The following is a 13,198-nucleotide window of genomic DNA, read 5'->3' as shown; positions in this document are numbered from 1 at the left end:
AGGAAACTGAAAGAAGTTAGCGAGCTGTAGGAAATGAAGACAATAATGATGAGGGGCTAGGAAAGAAAAAGAGAGGTAGATGATGAGTTGAACATGATGGTGTGGTTCCTAAGCAACCATGGAGTTTTTATTCAAATAATCCTAAGTATGGTATTTGTGTAAATATAAATATGGAACTTCCATGTAAAGGAGTTAATAAAAAAGGCTTTTAAAAACTCTAATTCCTTACTGTCATGGTAGTGAGTTCAAAAGAAAGAATTTCGATGAAAGGTGTCTCTCTGTAAAACAGCTAAGTTTCTATTAAGAAGAATCTGTGAGAATGCTTTTATCAGTTAATTGGTTAGTCCTACTTTTCTGTGCAGAAGATTCTGGTTTTATGAAGTTCAACTTCTCAAATGTCGGCCTTAATTCTTTGGCAAATGGAATCCTATTCAGAGTGGTTTTTTTTTTTTTTTTTTTTTTTTTCCTACACTTGCTGTCCTCTTGACCACCTCTGTCTCTGTACTTTCAGTGTTTCAAATTTTACACTTAGGTCTTGGATCCATTTGGGGTGTGATAGATACAGATATTTAAATTTTGACCAGTTTTTCTAGCACCATTTCTTGAAGATGATATCTTTTCTCCAGTGTAACCTTTTGGCATTTTGGTTGGGTATTAGTTAACTGAAGCTATGCACACTCAAGTTTTGTCTGCAATTTTGTTCCATTGGTGTGTGGCTGTAGCACTACCATTTGGTTTTCTCACTGTGGGTCTCTGATACAGCCTTGGCTCAAAATGGTTTCTTTTTCTTTCTTTTTTCTTTTTTCTTTTTTTTTTTTTTTTTTTTTTTTTTTTTTTTGCTTTAATTTTTTGCTATTGGGAGCCTTTTCTGACCCATTAAGAGTTTTAGGATAGTTAGGTTTTTTTTTCTTTTCTATTTGTGTGAAGAATTGGGTGAGGGTTTTTTTTTTTTTTTTTTTTTTTTTTTGGAATTGCATTGTGTCTGCAAATAACTTTTGGAAAAATGATCATTATATGATCATTCCACAATATTAATTCTACTTAGTTTCCATCTTAAATGTTCTTGCACATGAATATGTACCAAGTCAGTAGAAAAATGATCCAATTCAGCCTCCGACAATACTTGCCATGTAGATATCCTATTCACCATGTCCATCTGATCTACATCAGAATCTAGCTTTTGCAGAAATAGACAAAACCAAATCTTGTACTGTTCCTTGTGTATAGAATCCCTTTCCACTTTCTAGCATCTTTCTCTGTTTCTTTCTTTGGAGGTTTAAAATTTTCACCACAGAAGTCTTTTAATACCTTTTTACATTAATTTCTACACATTTTGAACCTATTGTGAATGAAAGTGTTTCTAAAATCACATCCTCTTTATTGTTGTTGTTGGCATATATAAAAGATGCTGATTTTTTTCTCATTGATTTTATATCTTGCCTTGTTGCAGAAGTTGTTAACTCTTTCAATCTTTTCTAGTAGAATCATTGAGATTTTTTTGTATATAATTAATATAATCTGCAAACAGAGCTCATTTGATTTCTTCCTTTCCTATTTGTATCATGTTAATTTCTTTCTTTTGCATAATTGCCCCAGCTAGTGCTTCAAGCAGAATATTGAAAAGGACCATGGATTGTGGGACAGCACTGTCTTGTTCCTGACTTTATTGAGATTCGTTCAAGATCTTCTCCATTTAGAGTGATATGGGATATGTTTTTATTAAATACAGCTTTTTAATGTTGATTATGTTCCCGACTGTCCTAATCTCTCTAGGTCTTTTTTATCATGTTAGTGTATTGCGTTTGTCAAGTTTTTTTTTTGTTTTGTTTTGTTTTGTTTTTTTGTCCCAGAAGATGATCATGTGATTTTTGTTTTTCAGTCCATTTATATGCTTTTTAAATATTTACCAACATACTTATCGACAAGCACAAGATCTGTGGGATGAGTTGGGCATAATGACTGGATATGGGTTAGAGTCAGGTGGACATAAGAAGCTGGGCTGATTAGCAGGATGTGTGGAGTTTGGGATAGATCTGGGGCTTAGGGGGAACAGGTGTAGGGCAGAATTTCATGACATCACAGGGCCAGACTCTAGAAAAGGACGTGCAGAATCTGGCTGGGCAGAGAGGTAAGAAGTAGTTTCTGAGAAGGAAATCAGGATCGTGGCTAAAGGCTGCCAACTAGCCAACTAAGGTTTCACCAGTGCCAGCAGAGGTAGTCAGATAGGGCCAGTACACGGAGTGTAGAACCTGAGTTGTATCTGGGGCTTGAGAAGGATGCATGAAAGGATGATTCATATGAATTCACAAAACTTGAACTTAGTGAAGATTGTCTAAACCAATGAGCTGATGTGACCAAAGAAATCCTTTCTCTATTCAGGAAAGGTATTATCCAGCTTGATGTTTAAAGGTGAGAAGTAAAAACAGCCATAAGGATTACAAAGGAATTACAAAGAGGCAATCAAGCAATGAACTAAGAAAATTGATGGTAAAATGAGTTCAATTAATTAAAACAAAACTGTACACGTGTTAGAGTTCAAGGTCTAAGATCAGGAAGATCAGCTTCCTAAGGACTCCACATAGAGTCAGGCATAAGGAAGCCTTTCAAAACTAAAGAAGGGCTTCGCACATCCTCTGTTGCCCATTTTGTTTTTTAATTTTGCATCTATCTATCTATCTATCTATCTAACTATCTATCTATCATCTATTTATTATCTATCTTTAATCACTTTCACAGTCTAGTCGTTATCTCCTTCCTGGTCACCCCTCTGACAGCTCCTCATCCCATTCCTCCTCCCTGGTCTCCAAAAGGATAACCTCACCCCCACCCCACCCCACTCCTGCCAAGCCTCCCCACTCCCTGGGGCCTCAAGTGTCTTGAGGGTTAGGTGCGTCTTCTCTCACTGAGACCATGCTCTCATGCCATGAACACTTCTGCTTGTAATTTCTTTACTTGTACTAGAGAATCATGATCAGTTGTACTGTAGGTGAAAGCCCACAAAAGTTTGAATACAATCATTTACTCACTTGAAATTTATGAGGAAAGAACAAACACACTGGCATGTGCTACATTAACATGAAGACACTCTTTGCGGTAAAAGTATTTTAATTATTTTCTTGGATGATCAACAGGTCATCATCTTAAAACACCCATTAAAAGGCTTTTCTGAATTAATCTTAAGTAACACGAGCAACTGTAATTAAATGCACAACTATTTGATGCAAATGTACTAAATAATAATTGCATACAATTTCCTTAAACATATATTGTACTCATTATGTTTTTGATTCACTCTAAATTTCTTTGTATTTTTTTCTTTGTTAAGATATTGAGTTAGATTCATGTAATATGTCCCCAAACTCTTATAAAAGATAAATGAGAACACACTGTACATATCTCATAAAATGTATTTAGAAAATAATTTCTGATGGATGGGAAACCTTTGGGTCAGCTTCACAATTGATTTTCAAAGATCATTTTTTTCAACATAGGTTCACTTAATCTTATAAAATATGAGTTGGTTATATGCCTCCAATTGCAGGAACATATAGAACTTATGATATGTATTTACAAACTAGTAAATGAGTTGTAGGTATCTCCTATTTATTCGTGGCCATGTCTAATCAAGCAGAATGTATATTTCTAGACAAATTTTCAATAACTCCTAAAGTGTCATATTGCCACTAAATAACCATGTTAGGAAAAAGAATCACTGTTTATTTGTACTTTAAGACAGATTTTTGTAATATACTTTTATTGCCTTTTAAATCATGTGTTACAAAAAAATAACAGTGTAGAGTTATAACAAAAACTCCCAAATAGAATAAATCATCACACTTTATTTTATATTTGGACACTTCTTAATTGATTTACTGTTTCTACAGCTTTATGACTTATATTCAGCAAGATATACTGAAGGTACTGAAAAATCTAAGTATGATTTATTATAATTTGCATTTGAGATTTAACACACTCGAATGAGAAAAGTTGTTTATATGACTTCGTTTTTTCTAAAGGCAAGCTACTTTCTGATACCACGTCACTGATATCGGTATTTCACATAAATGGTGATGTTTCTTCCTATTTACTGACTTAGATTTTGTGGGACAGATAATTACAAAAGGAAATAGCTACAAAAAAGTACAACGAGTATGTTTGCATCAAATAAATATGGAGAAATTTGCTTTTTAGTAAATCAATTTCGTTGAAAAAGTACACGGCAAAATCTCTTAGGCTGGAAACTGTACAGCAGCCCCAGGACAATGACAGACACTTGTGTTTATGCTTCATTTCCACCCTACCCTGCTGAAACTACACATGCCTGGACAAAGTCCCAAAGTCAGTGATCTCATATCTATAGTCACCATCTCAGGCATTAGTGCAATTAGGTGACTGAGAGGCATAACATGATCCACAGGTGTAGGAAACATGCAATTCAGGGCTTCCTCTGGAATAAGCTTGAATTGGCTGGAACTAATGTTTTCCTAAAGGTGTAAAATAACCATGAACTTCCTATTACTGTGGACAACGATTTCTATTAACCTCAGCCAGTTCAAGCATGATGGTTAACTGTTCATAGGACAGCTATCTTACAATACACTACATAGACCTTCTAAGTAGAATGAAGAAAAGACGTCTGACAATTTTTTTTTTCAAGAATGTATTGCCATTTCATTTTTGTTTGGTAACTGATACACCAACAGAACTTGATATGTTGTGATTAAAATATTAATAAATGAATAAATAAATATCATTTTATTCTATGAAAGTTTAATTTTGATTTGAATTGCATTTCCTATTTTAAAATTTTCTAAAACCTTAACACAGATTTTTAATGCAAAAGTCTCTGTAACCAAAGATTCATTTCACATACATTAGAATACTTGTTCAATTTCATTTTAATTACCATTAGCTGGATGTTAGTTCACATAGAACTTTGAATGTAGTAGAATATATAACATCTACAAGTACTTACAATTAGAATACCTTTGGGTTTTTATTATTTGCATAATTTTTTCAGTCTTTCTATATAAATATGTTCTCTCTTTTAGCACAAGCAGGGCTTTTAAAGTAATTGTTTCAAAATGAAAAATTATAAATTCTGCAAGATTGAATTTTGCCTGAGAAATGGCAATGCCAGGAGAAACTAAAGTTTAGAATTATGACACCCTAAAATTATTGATCAGTAAGCTTCATCATCTCCTGATGAAGACTGTGGGAAATGGGGCAAAATTTGAGTCCTAATTTATCCTAACATTAAAGTGCATTCTCTCGAGTGAGGATGATGAAATAAATTCATTTCTTTTTCTTTGCAAACATATTGCTCTTCCATTGCAGAAATGAATTACCTTAGTTTAGGGAGATAATTGCACACATGGCTTTGGGATATTAGAAAAGGACCTGTATAATGAGATGGATGACTAAGTTTACTTGTCTACCTAGCAAACCATTTTGTAATCAGTATTTCAATTATCCATTCTTTACTGTCACCTGAGGGAACCTTATGAAAAATGGGGCATTGAGTTTACTCTATGTCTTCTTTTTAGTTTAGAAGCATTCCTTGTTGCCTTACTTTGTTAATTCAAATGATGAAAATCAGAAATTTTATTATATACTTTAAGGCTTGAATGATTCCATATTTTGAAAGTACTATTATTATTTTGTAAAACTCTCCTAATTACAAACTGCAAAATGTAACGACAAGTACAAGGAAAGCCATACTCAATATATAAATATTTCTAGTTTAATATTTAAAAGTACATGTTTTGTTTTATTTTTTGTAGAAGACACTGAAAAGAGGAATATTTTTAAATATAATTAAATATAATTACAAAATACAAAATAGGATATTAGAACCATTTGATATTGTAATTTCAATAGACAATATCAAGTTTATGGACTGGCGGTTTCACAATGCCTAATCTCAAGTTATACCTCAGAGTTATAATAACAAACCAGCATGAATCTGGAAACACAGTAAACCACTACAATTGAACAGCTGATCTATAAGTAAACCCACACGGTGAAAGTCACTTTATGTTTCAAAAAATGCCATAAAAAGATAAGATTTCAACAGGTAGTGTTAGAAAGCATGGGTCTCCACATGGAAGGAGCATGACTTGCTCTATATTTTTCACCTTCCTAAAATAAACTCAGAGCAGAACAAAGATCTCATATCTAAAATTACCAGAGGAAAACTCTGGAAAAAAAAACATTTTAATAAGTTAATGTAGACAATAGTTTTCTCAAAAGAACTCAACATGGGGAACGATCCTGCAAAACTTCAAGCAATGTTTCATAAAATTATAAAGAATCTGCAAATGAAGAGAAAATTTAGCAGAATAAATATACATCACACAGAGTAAGAGGAAATATTTACAACCATACACTCAACAGGGGCCAAATGCCTAGAATCTATAAATACATGAGATAAACAATAAAACGCCAAACCGTCCAAGTGATAAAAGTACTAACAAATTGAACAAACAGAGCTCACAGGAAAAAATAAAAATGTCCAATAAAGTTTTGAAGAATATTCTTAATCATGAATGAAATGTGAATTTAAACTGCATTGAGATTTCAAATCAATGCTGTTAGGTAGCTGTCATCAGGAAAACAAGCTGTATCTGTTAAATGAAATGTGGAGAAAAAGCAAGCTTTGTTATAGACCCTGAATTTGTGCAGCCATTGTGGAAATCAGTAAAGGTGTTTCTCAAATGTTTTTAAGCCGGGTGTGGTCATGCAATCCTTTGTAAATTTGAGACCAGCTTGGTCTATAAAGTGGGTTCCAAGACAGCCAGGGCTACACAGAGAAATCCTGTCTTGAATAAACAAAAACAAAATGAAGGCCGGCGGTGGTGGCGCACGCCTTTAATCCCAGCACTTGGGAGGCAGAGGCAGGCGGATTTCTGAGTTCGAGGCCAGCCTGGTCTACAGAGTGAGTTCCAGGACAGCCAGGGCTACACAGAAAAACCCTGTCTCAAAAAAAAAATAAATAAATAAAAAAATAAAGAAAGAAAAAGAAAAAAGAAACTACTATATGATTCAGTGCTTCACTAATAGAATAGCTGGGTGACCCATCCAAAGAATTCTAAGTTGGTGTACCATAAAGAGGCACTTGCACTTTCACATTATTTCTATACTCTTCACAATAACCAAAGTATAAAAATAACCTAGAGTCCCACCAACAGTGACTAAACGAGGTAAATGTCTAACTGAGGCAACAATCAAATTTAGTTCAGATTTAATAAGAATTAAATTGTGGAATTTGTAGGAAAGTGGTTAGAACTATATAGCATTATTAACCAAAATAAAGATAAATATATTTTGTCATGAAGATAGATTTGAAGTCAGATATTTCATTACTTCATAACCTAAAGTTTTAGATAATAATGAACAAATTAAACAAAATAGAACATTATCTAGAACCCTTGTCAAATTTATACATTTATTCTGTGTGTTCAATTATGTTCCTTTCAAATTTATATATTGATATTTTCAGTCCCAAACCACAGAAGATGTCATTTGCTAATATCTGCTTTTATTAGTTCTTTGAGAATTTTGTACGTGTTTTGGTCATATTTGCTTTCCCTTCTTTAGCTTTTCCCAGTTCATACACAGATGACAACTTTGTGTCATTTTCTCCATCGAGACCAAATATCATCTCTGTCTCTATGCTGTGATTTGGTCTGCCTTTGGATTAGCACATGTTTTTAGCATGCTGTCACAGCTGCAGCAAATTCATATGTGCATATATCCTGCTATATGCAGAAGACATATTTTCTTTATCAACATCTCTTTGTACTCCCTGTACTACAATGATTCCTCAGACATTGGAGGGAAGGCTATATTTCTGTTTAAGGCTGAGAATTCTTTGTTCTCTTATTTTCTGCACCTTGGCCAAGTACATACTTCTAGCTTGATCATCTACTGCAAACATTAGTTTCTGTGATTAGAGTTCAAAGAAGCCTTAGTCAGAGTTATAATAAAACATCAATAGGGGTTGGTTTAATAGTCTGTCAATGAAGCACAGTAATAGGTTTCTCCTAGGGTCTATGATCTGTCTAGACGTTGTTTTGTGGCTCAATAATGATACCAGGTATAGGTTTTATTATATGATGCAAACCTTAAATTCAATAATAAGGTTGTTGTTTTCTAAGGCACCAGTGAGCATGTCTTGCCCAGGCACTCATTAGTGTAGTCACAAGGATCACAGGTATAAATTGGTGAATACTTTGTTTTATCTTGCTACCATACAGAGTACTCCAAGCATGACAACAGCTAGCCAGTAATATTAAAGAGTCCAGATCAGTAACCATATCAGAAGCAGCTATATTGTTCTATGTTTTATGCCTCAAAGATGTAGTATATTTACCCAAGCTTCTTAGTGTTATATTCTGAAGAATGACTATTGGGATGATTATAGCCTGTAGTATTTGAAGATCTGGCAAATAACTCCAAGAATGTAATGTTCTTGACACTGTGTCTTTTGTTAGCCTCTGATGTCTAATAGGAGAATTATTGTCCATTTATAGGATAAATCCATTTTAACTCTTTTCATGTATGTGCATAGTCATTTTTGGAAAGATTCTATAATAGTAGGTTTCCATATGGCCTTTGTTAAAAGCTTTTAATGTTATTATCTCTCCCACTTGCCATCTTTTACTCTGTACAAAACCATTTAGCTTCATAGGGGTACTATTTATTTATTGTTAGAGAAAATGACTAGAAAAAATTCCTTTAAAGATCTGCTTCCATTAAAATGAATCAAGTCAGGTGTACTTTACCCAAATATGACTCATGTTTTCTAAAGAAAGCACACACACACACACACACACACACACACACACAAATTGCAATGAGAGGTAGCCATCTTCCATACAAGGAAGGAACTCATCAAAACCCTTTACAATTTGATCATAAACTGCCAGCCTCCAACTCCAAGTTTCTATTAATTATTCTGGCTCATGGTAATTTTATTTTACCCTTTTCCATTCCCAACATGATCTGAAGCTTCCAGGTTCAAATGATTTGTACTTCAGCGTCTCCAGCATGTGGGTTTACAGGCCTGTCCTTTGACTGCAATGGTATTTATTTTTATGGTAATTCTAAAAGTGTAATTCAATGTAATATGCAAAAGTATTAAGTCATCTTATGTTAACAAGTTCACATTACTATAAATTATAGTTAGGAGTAAGCATCAGGATTTCCTCTGCATCATTCTAATGTACTTTTTTACCCAATAGTAATGAGTTGTATGCTACATTAACATCTACATTACAAATTGAAAATTGAGCAGCTCATGTATGTAGCTAGTCTAAAACCTGAATACAAAAAAGGAAGGACGTTTTGTTGTAATGGTAAATGGTAAATTAAGAATAAACTAGATTTATAGTCATATAATACACAATGTATATCAACAAACAAAAAGCACGAAACTGTAAATCTTCATTTAAGAAAGAGAAAACATGTACATATTTTGAAACTATTTTGGGCATACATGAGTGCACACTATCTCATCTCTTTTTAGAATAACCTTTCAATTCTCATCTTAACAGGAAATGTCAGTGGTATGCACAATTTTTAAACCACTGAGGGTAGCATTCAGTACAGCCTGGCCTATAATACTGAAGTTTCTATGGCCCACAGACATAAATATTCATTGGATGTGGGTGTGTGTAAGCATAAAGTAGATACAACTCAGAGGGTAATGAAAGTTAACTACACATGTCTGAGCATGACTAAAATGTTCAGTTTTACTTGAAAACATGACATTGCATCTTGCTTGCAAAGATTGTGAAACTATTAATATGAGGTCAAATATATAAATAATATTTTTAAACTATGATTTGATAATTGACCTATTATTAATTAAATGCTCTATAAGAGTGCCCAAGGTGTATAAGAAAATTTACATGTAAATGAATTGTGTTTAGTAATTGAAAATTATTTATGTCCCGTAAGATTAAAATAATAACATTTTAATTAAGAGAAATAGCGGGAACAAAGAGCCACTTTCCTTTTTTTCCATAAACCTAAGAAAATACTATCTAATGTATTTAATGGCATTGTTTTGGGTGGAAAGTCATCATTGTTTTAAGACTTTTTTAATACAGACATACAATTAAATATGATCATATTTGCCTCCAATTCCTTTTTAAGGTCCAAAGCAGTAGTACTCCATGTCTATCGTGGGGGGTGGTGGTGGTAAGAGTGTCAGCATGCACCAGGCATGGTGGCGGCAGTAGCTGAGAGCTCATACATCAGACCCAAAGTAGGAAACAAAGAGAACACTTGAAATGATGCAAGTGTTTAAGCTCTCAAACCTTGCCTCCAGTGACATACTTCCTTCAGCAAAGCCACACTGCCTAAGCCTCCCCAGACAGGGCCATCAACTGATGACCAAGCATTGAAAGGCCAATGATTACTGACAATATTTCATTCAAACCACCACATAAACTATGTCAGTTACTATAGCCTATGTGTGCACAGGTATACCCCATCTTCCACTGGAACACAGGAAACCTACCAGTGATCATTCTCAAATAATAAAATAAAGTGAGATGAGATGAGATAACATAAAGATAAATAAAAATCTCTCCCAATCCAGCAACTCTCGGTCCCCAATAGCTCCTAAGAAAGGCATTATCATGAGATTATTTACCACCCCATCTATCCCAGATTTTGGCTGAAAAATGTCTCATTTCCATGAAGCAAAGGTAAATGGTTCTCTACAGTTGATCTTAGCCAAAAGGCCGAGAATCCATGGTAAATGGTTCTCTAAAAGCATACTAATAAATTCCAATTATTCAATTATGCCATTTTACCAGTATATTCATTCTCTTACTTATCTAACCTTATAGAGTATATGTTTTAAAGTTTACAAATAACCACCAGCTCTAAGTATAACAAAATCATGATTACAAATATAAAATAAACAGAAATAAAAAAATAAAAATAAACACGATCACTTAGAATCTCTCTACAGCCACAGAGCCAGAATTCAGATACAGAAATAAGCCACCTGCTCTTATTTTTCTAAATAAATTCTAAGCCATGTAAAATTCTTCTGGTATTCATTGCTTGTTTTCTGACACGTGGGTCATGGTTTTAATTGATGGTGAAGTTTGATCCAAATAACTCTTCTAAATATCTGCAAGCCATGAACTCAAGAACCTAAGAGACTTAGGATACAAATTCCTTCACATTTTGTTGCTTTATGAATAAAAAATATTTATAGAAAAACTCAGTGTTTTGATGGTTAGTTTGTTATAAGGCTTCTAAAATTGCCTAGGATTGGTGACAAGATTGATGCATTATACTTTAGTTTGGTATTTGTGTACAGGTGTTGCTGCTTTTATTAATGTGGCTTTAACTAATATCTAAGTAACTACTCTGTAGCAGGTTAACAGAGCATATGAGCCATAAATTCTACCATAGAGAAATACATTGATGAGGAGAAACTAGGAATCTGGATTTTGACATGTAAGTACAGTGTGTATTCTCATATTCAAATGGAAAAGTTGGGCAGAAGTTTAGAATTTGTGTTTTAAAAAAAAGTCTGGTCCAGCTCGATAAAATTTGGGATTTGAAGATATTTAAAACCATGGGGTCAGATAAAGAAGCAAAGATATTAGTGCTTGAAAAAAGAGGAAACCTAGGACTAAGTTTTGAAGTCCTTTAGCATTAAGTATACATGAGCTCCACACCAGTGTCCACCTTCCGGAAAAAGAGAAAAAATATTCCAGTCATGCCCCACCCACCCGCTTCGCTCTACACCCCACAGCAGCACCTCAGCGCACCGTCTCTGCTATGTGGAGGGCGAAAGGGTGGTAAGGAGAATCACACTTCAGTCTGCTTTCTACTCTCCCGTTCTTACAAGAAGTCTGCAGTCATCTAATGCCTGGCATGGAGCTGGAGTACTTGGTGGTGCCGATGACAGGGGTGCCATTATTGGCAGGGTATCCTTGCTTTAATGTCCCAAATTATGACACCCATACCAGCTTGTGACACTACAATATCTTTATGACATCTATTTTAAGCCACCTTGTCTTCCTTCTAATGTTGATTTGAGTCTTCTCAGTCTTCTAGCACCTCCTTAACAATAAGCACATATGTGTACGTCCCGTGCTTCCTCTCCTGGTTCTCGGACCACAACCACACTTGACTCCTCCTAGGGCTTCATGCCTCCTCCAGGGATGATCCATTGGTCTGGAGGGCAGCTATTGCTCACAAGCGGCAATGTCTGGATCTTCCTGGGTTATTTCTGTCCCAGCAGTCTGGTGTTCTGAGGAGGCATTTCACGTGGGCACAGGCTGCTGGTCTATATGACTAATGGAGACCTCCTGCTTGCTCTACCTTCCCTGTCTCTCTCTCTCTCTCTCTCTCTCTCTCTCTCTCTCTCTCTCTCTCTCTCTCTCTCTCTAAATACAAAATCTTAACACCAAAACCAAAGCCCAAGGTCCTACCCAATGAGCAGAGAGATCACAAGATCCTGACTGTACTTTGCTAAAGAAGTCTAGTCAACAAACAAAATCCACAGTAAAAACTTCACTCTATGAGATAGATTAAAATTTAGTCTAATTATCTAGAACCAGTGTGTGCCCCCCCCCAAAATTCATTGCTCTGTGGTTGATAATTACTTTTCTGAATAATTATTTTTCTGAGATTGAAAAACAACTTTAAAAACATAGTAAGATATAAAAAGAAAGATTGCATTCATTCCACGTATGGCTTTTCCTCCATGTACAGCCTGCAATATTTCATGGTACAAAATGCTCTAATATATAAGGAATCCTTAATAATACGTTTTACCAGTCACATCAACTGCTGTCATTGTTTTGGTTACCTGGCTTTTTAAAAGCATAAGAGGAACCATGTTAGTCACATTGTTCCTGTCTCCAGTGTTTCCCAAAATCACATACCTCTGTCGTGTGTCTATTGATTCTACAAAATGAACTTCGGAGTTTATTTATTTGTATGGCAGCGATTTTTATTGCTAACTCTCCTTTAGTGAAGTTGATATTTTATTAAAACAACTGGTAGGCAATAGTATTGCCTTCAGTTCTTGAGGATAAACTAAAATTGTAAATGACCTATCTACATGTAATATTGCAAAAGTCACACCCTTTGATTTCATCATTTACAGGAACCTTGAAAATCACTATTTGTGATGGTTTCTATACACTTGGCCCAGGGA

The 13,198-nt window shown here is 34.6% G+C and overlaps 1 pseudogene; it reads right to left on the bottom strand.

The window, feature by feature from the left end:
* Positions 1-11,891: 11,891 nt before the first annotated feature.
* On the bottom strand, positions 11,892-12,877 carry LOC117717630 (diphosphoinositol polyphosphate phosphohydrolase 1 pseudogene; annotated as a pseudogene).
* Between the last annotated feature and the right edge of the window lie 321 nt (positions 12,878-13,198).

The sequence above is a fragment of the Arvicanthis niloticus genome, chromosome 12 (genome assembly GCF_011762505.2).
Source record: "Arvicanthis niloticus isolate mArvNil1 chromosome 12, mArvNil1.pat.X, whole genome shotgun sequence".
NCBI lineage: Eukaryota > Metazoa > Chordata > Mammalia > Rodentia > Muridae > Arvicanthis > Arvicanthis niloticus.
Note: the sequence above shows the minus strand (reverse complement) of the source record. Positions and strands in the feature narration are given on the sequence as shown.